We start from the raw sequence: 6,392 nt of genomic DNA, 5'->3' as shown, positions 1-6,392 counted from the left end.
ACGCGTTATCCACACAGAGAGAGAGAACGGGGCGCGGAGGGGTATCCTCACCTCTCTCCTGGATCATTCACACAGCCCAGCTGGTCCCCGTGTCCACCCCTCCCTCGCGGCAGCCGTCTGCCCCCAGCAGGACACCAGAGCCACCTTTCTCAAACTAGAGTGCCTCTGTCAAATGGCCAGCGTGTGCGGCTCCCCTTCCACTCAGAGTAAGAGCCGGTGTCCTTCCAGGTCCCCAGGGCGCGCCCCCCGACCCGCCCGTCCCCGGCCCCCGGCACATCCCGCCCCATCGCTGGGCAGCGGCTGCCCCCTCTGCTGGCAGCTTCTTCCTGGGTTTCTGCACACGCGGCCTCACCTCCCTTCAAGCCCGGGCTCCACGATCACTTCCTCAGCAAGTCTGATGCCCCACTCACAGCGACATTTCCACTCCCAGGCACCTCCCACACCCCGAACCCATCCACCTCTGTTTCCACAGCAGACAGACCTACTGTGTGATTCGCTTACCATTTTATGGTCCGTCTCCCCCAGTGCGACGTGAGCTCCACGAGCACAGTGATCTCCGTTTGGCCCACGGACATTGCCCTGGGCCTTGGAACATGAACGTGCGAGACGCTTAATAAATATTTGCTACATACGTGAGTGAATGAATAATTTTCTAACTCATTCCGTGTTTTAAAATACTGCCTCCCCCGCTGGACTAAAATCTTCCTGAGGAGAAAAGGTGCCGGAGACCTGCGGACCTTGATCACGAGTTTTCAGGAAAGTCAGACCCAGTGGCTGGAGTTTCTCTGTTAACCCGCAGAATGCTGACACGCCGATATTGCGGGCATCTTACAGATGAAGAAACGCACCTTTGAGAGGCCGAGTGAAAGGTACAGACCACACATCTGGGAAGGGAGCCATGGTTCCAACCCAGATACGCCTAACTTGATCGACATTTGAAAGCCCTTAGCACAGTGCCGGCCTAGGGGACGACACAGACGGCTGGGTGAGATCATGCCGTAATCGTGCGCACACTCCTGTGACATTCGTGTCCTGAGCCAAGGCTGGGATTACACCTGCTCCTCAGGGCCTGACAGCCGAGGGCAGGACAGGGACATGACAGCGGGCAGTGCCGGTGATCAAGACGGCAGTGACGCCCTCGTAGCACCGGGACCTCGGGGCCCCCGGGGGCTCCCACTGCGAGTGGACTCCTGAGCCAGGACTCGACGAGAAGGAGGGGCAGGGCAGACACGCGGGCAGGGCAGGCTGCGGGAGCCACGGAGCCGGAGGACAACTTTAGTCCGCACCCGCACCTGCACCGTCCAACCGAGAAGCCGCCGCCCGTGCGTGGCCATCTAATACGTCTAATAATGTAATTATACAATTTCATTATAACTAAATAAACATGATAAAATGAGCAGTGCCGTTTACCCTCGGACTAGCCATGTTTGAGTGCTCGGGAGCACACGTGGCTTCCATGTTGCATGGAGCACGCACGGAACAGTCCACCACGGGAAGCTCTACCCGACTGCGGGGAAGCGCAGGGCTCCCTCTCCACCAGCACACACTGACGCTGAACGAGGCAGACACGCACCCGCACACCTGGCGTCTAAGGCTCCCACGTGGAGCTCACTCTGCCACGGCCGGGGCAGCTCGTCAAAGCCGAGACGTGGCAGGTTTGCTGTGTCCCGGCTCAGGCTCGGCCTGGCTCTCCAGGGGCCCCACCTGGGCTCAGGACCTCCGAGCTGGGGGCCAGCCAGCCAGGTGCGTGTCCAGCACAGACGGCAGCCTGGACGCGCCTGTGGGCGACTTGGGCTTTCCCCCGACAGCAGCGCAGTGACCGTCCCGTGTCCCAGACAAGATCACACGGAGCCCAGCCAGCCATGGATGCTCCACAAAGCCTTCTAGCACATTTAGTTTTCTTCAATAATCACATGACATTTGATTTACCTGGTCATTCTTTTGAAAAGGCCCCATTTTCTCCCTGGCAGTTGCGGCCAGCTCCGTATGCAGCAGGACAGAGCTCGCTAATATTTTGCCAAAGCCAACGGCTTAAGGTCCCTCTCCCAGCTACCCAGCTGGACAGAAAAGGCCGGGTGTCATGGCAACACGGGGCAGTGCCTTGCGGGTCTTGTCATCCTGCCTCCCTCCTGGCCAGAGCAGCGGGAAGGGGCGTTCTTTTCACCCCTGCTGTCTCCCATCTTTTTCTTCACTGTGCCTTGGGCGACCTCCACCAAGAAGTGCACGCAGCCCCATGGAGCAGCGGTTGCAGACATGCGGGGAAAGAGCCAGACAGACAAGCATTTTCCACATTTCTCCAAGGGATCAGCGCTCCCACCCCGAATCCTGACCCTCAGCTTTAGACAGTCACTTCAGCACTTCCTTAAAACACAAAACAAAATAAAACAAACAAAAAACCCCGCTCCCTTCTGCAAATGAATGTTTCCATTTGCCAAATAAATAAACGTGCAGCTCTCCAGAAAGCACGGTCAAGGTCGCAGTGCCCTCTGCAGCGCAGGCAGGGAGGAAGGACCTTCCCAGCCCCGGCGTCTGTGGCGCAGGCGGCCCCAGGGGGAACCCGCTGGGGGAGGCCATACAGCCCGCTCCTCCAACGGGATGGACACGCTTTCCTCAAGCCCCTTCGTGTGCAGGTGCGTTCGTTGAAGAGCCCCGCAAACCAGCTGGAGACGTCCAACGCCGATGTTTGCTTTTCCAAGGGAAACCTAGCGTTCAGACACCTCTGTTTTCGGTTTGTGAATTCGGTTTGGGGCAGAGGTTTCCCCCCAGGCTCCTGCCTTGGCCTTCCCACTGCCCTCGCATCCCGGTGCCCCCCCCAGCCTGCACGCTCGCCCCGAGCTGGGGCGCCGGCAGGAGCGATACGGCTACCTCAGGACACAGTCCCGCAGATGCCGCCAACATCCTCTTGCTGAAGCTCCACGTGCGGCCCGGAGCCGGCTGCCGCCAGCTTCGCATGTGTTTCTCTGAGCTAACGCAGAAACCAGCCCTCGCAGAACACGGCAGACGTTGGGTGCCTGGGTGGCTCAGTGGGTGCCTGGGTGGCTCAGTGGTTTAAGCCGCTGCCTTCGGCTCAGGTCATGATCTCAGGGTCCTGGGATCGAGTCCCGCATCGGGCTCTCTGCTCGGCAGGGAGCCTGCTTCCCTCTCACTCTCTCTGCCTGCCTCTCTGCCTACTTGTGATCTCTCTCTGTCAAATAAATAAATAAAATCTTTAAAAAAAAAAAAAAAAAAAAAAAAAAGAACACGGCAGACGTGCCACCAGAGAAGAACGGGCAAGGAGCCCGAACCCCTGGCCTGGCTCACAGAAACGGCAGAGGAGGGAAGGGCGCGGGTAAACTCAGCACGACCTTCTCTACTGCTGCTCACACCCTCCCCCTCCGTGCCGGAGGTCAGGCCTGGAAGCAGCAGAGACCGTCCGTACCAGGCCCTGAGTGTGCAAAAGGCGTTACACTGGCCGGGTGGTTTACGGTTGTGCTAAGATGGGAGCCATTTGCCACACGTCATATGCAAGTTTAAGTCTGATGAAATATAAAACTCGGCTTCTTGGTCACACCGGCCGCATTTTGTGGGCTCAGGAGCCGGGTGTGCCGGGGAGCTTCTGCACGGAACAGCCCAGAAGAGAGATTTCCACTGCTGAGAAGGTTCTAGCAACGGTCTCCACTGCAGGGAGCACCACTGTCTTAATACCCCTTTTTATTAATTTAGACACAACGTCCAGTGGTCTTAGGACTCTTTGGCGACCTCTCGTCAGCGTAGGAACGTGCCAACGGCAAGGTAAACCCATCTCTTTGGCTCCCTCGTGCCCAACCCCGTGACAAGGGACTTCACACAGCAAGGGGCATCTTGCTGGCGGGACTGTGTTTGCAGATCCCAGGGCCCACGGACAAGGGCCACCCCACACCAGCGAGCAAGCCGGAGAGAAAACGAAGCCCATCGGACCCTCGAGGGCAGAGGCTGTGGCACCATCAGCTGTACCCATTTTAAGGGACACAGAGGTGCACCCGGGACGCTCGCTAGAGCCCCCGGGGACCGCAGGCCAACCCGCTGTCTGGACCGTCCAGCCCCTGGCCCGGCAAAGGCCCGCCTGACCGGCCTCGGCCTATCCTGGCCTCCCAGCGGTGAACACGGGCAGCACCCACCGGTCGCCTTGAGGCCCGTCCACCAAGCGGGCACCTCCACTAACGGTCTGGGTCTGGTTGCAGTTGGGTCCTGCCACACTCTCCCTAAAATAAGCGTAACAGCCTGAGACGGGCGTCCGGAAGACCACGGGATCTTAGGTCCCAACCCTGCCTCCTCGTCTGTCCTCCTGCCTTCCTCACGCCAGCCGGAGAGTTACCTGGGATCATGCCCGTTGCAGAGAAGCCCAGAGAGGCAGCGCGTTTGCCTGGTGTCACACGGTAATGAAAGGGGTGGAGACGTGTTTCCAAGGGCCCTGGGGATGGAGCCACACACCCACCCCTTTGTCAACGATGAAGACAACAGCGCTGTCTTCACCGTCTCCCCAGGAGCTGCATAATTCCTTATGCGTGTTCTCCAGACACTCTAGAAGGCCAGGATAGGATAAGTCTCTCCACCCCAGGATACACATGTGAGGAAGAAAACAGAACGACCCCACGAGCCAGCTCTCACACCCCTGGGGGTTCACGAGCGACCACAGACACACCCGTCCAAAGGGACGAGCTCACAGGTTTCCAGCCGCCTTGTCTATGACGGCCGAGAGAAGGAGCAGCCTGGTGTCCACCGACTCATGCACGGAGAAAGAAGATGTGCTGTAGACACACAGTGGGCTGTCGCTTGGCCGTCAGAAGAGTGAAGTCCTGCTGTTTGTAAGGACGTGGATGGGGCCGGAGAGTTCTCCGCTAAGTGAAGTACGTCCGTCAGAGAAAGACAAGTATCATGTGATTTCCCTCACTGGAATCTAAGAAACAAAACGAAGGAGCAAAGGGGAAAAAGAGAGAGAGACAAACCCAGACACAGAGGGTTACCCACAGAGACACACAGACGTCCCCAGAGGTGAGGGGGCGGGGGAAACAGGTGACGGGGATGAAGGAGACACGGTCGTGAGCAGCGGCGGGTGATGTGTGGGGCTGTGGGACCACCATGTTCTACGCCTGAAAGTAACGTAAACCCCGTGCATTAACTTTAGGGAATTTTTTTTAACGTGCCAAAGAAAAGAGGGGACCCCTCGCGCGGTTCCAGACCAGGTACAGGCCTGACCACACACTGCACCCTGGCTACGTGGAGGGACCTTGTGGTCCGTGTCTGGGTTTCTCTCCTAAGCCACGAAGCCTCCACAGGGCCCTTGGGGACGCCCGGGAAGCAGGTCCTCTGCCTGACTGTGGGAGCTCGCCGCTCGGCACCTTGGGTGGTGTGGCTCGCCCGACTTTGCTCATCTCCCTGGCCGTGCAGTGTGTCCTGCCGTCCTGTCCGCGGGGCGGATGAGGTCTCTGCGCGGGAGGGAGCGCCCGCCGGACCTGACCCTCCCTCAGCCTAGGGCCCTTCCACCCGCACCACCCGCGGCGTCTGATTCCAAGTCTGCGTGTTTAAATGAGGTTTTCAAAAATAATCCCTTGCGAGGGAACAAGATCCCCTCTGAAGGGGAGAGCTGTGAGTGTGCGGGAGCGTTTTCTGCAAGTCGCATCAGCTTCGTCCGCTGTGAGGAGCCTGAGGACGGTCATCCCGGAGAGCGGGCGATCATTGTCTTTCTGGTGGAAAACGTCTAGTCTTGAAATTTCATGCCTTCAAGCGCCGTTCACGCTCTATTGTCCCCTTCGGGATTCGCCTTAAGACAAGACAAGCTGTGTGGAGGGTGTGCCGTTCGGCAGGAGAGTAGGCCAGCAAGCCGGGCTCTGCCCACTGGCGTTGGGACCGCCGGAGCAGACCTTCTGCGACCCTCAGCCACCCACTGCACCTGCGGTGACTTCAGTGAAGACTTCGGCCAAAAGTATGAGGGTTTTGGAGATGAAAGACGTTGATTGGCATAAAACCGGAGGGAGTTCAAGCAACGGCTGGTGCAGCGGGCGGGCGGTCAGCCCAGGCCGGACCCCCAGCGCAGCTCTGGGCTCTGCTGTGGGCAGGACACCAGCCCGTTTCACCCCCAGGGTGAGCTCTGCAAAGTCCCAGGACTCTCGGGGGGCCTGGAGGAGCAGGGGTGGGGAGGGGAGCGCAGGGCATCGAGCAGGGCCCCGGCCGGCATCTCGGGCCATGAGGTCTGGAACACCCCCAACCTGGCACAGGCCCCACGCTTGTCCCGCACCCTGTGGACGCCGCTGGACCCGGCCTTACCGATCAATGCCATCAGAGGCTCATTGCGCTCCGAGTCCCTCCGCGGCCCGTTCCTCCGTCAAAGACAGCTTTAAAGCAGGAAGGTATGTATGAGCAGCACCCCAGGCTCA

This window comes from Meles meles, chromosome 15 (assembly GCF_922984935.1).
Source record: "Meles meles chromosome 15, mMelMel3.1 paternal haplotype, whole genome shotgun sequence".
NCBI lineage: Eukaryota > Metazoa > Chordata > Mammalia > Carnivora > Mustelidae > Meles > Meles meles.
The sequence above is the reverse complement of the archived record's forward strand: the minus strand, read 5'-3'. Positions refer to the sequence as shown.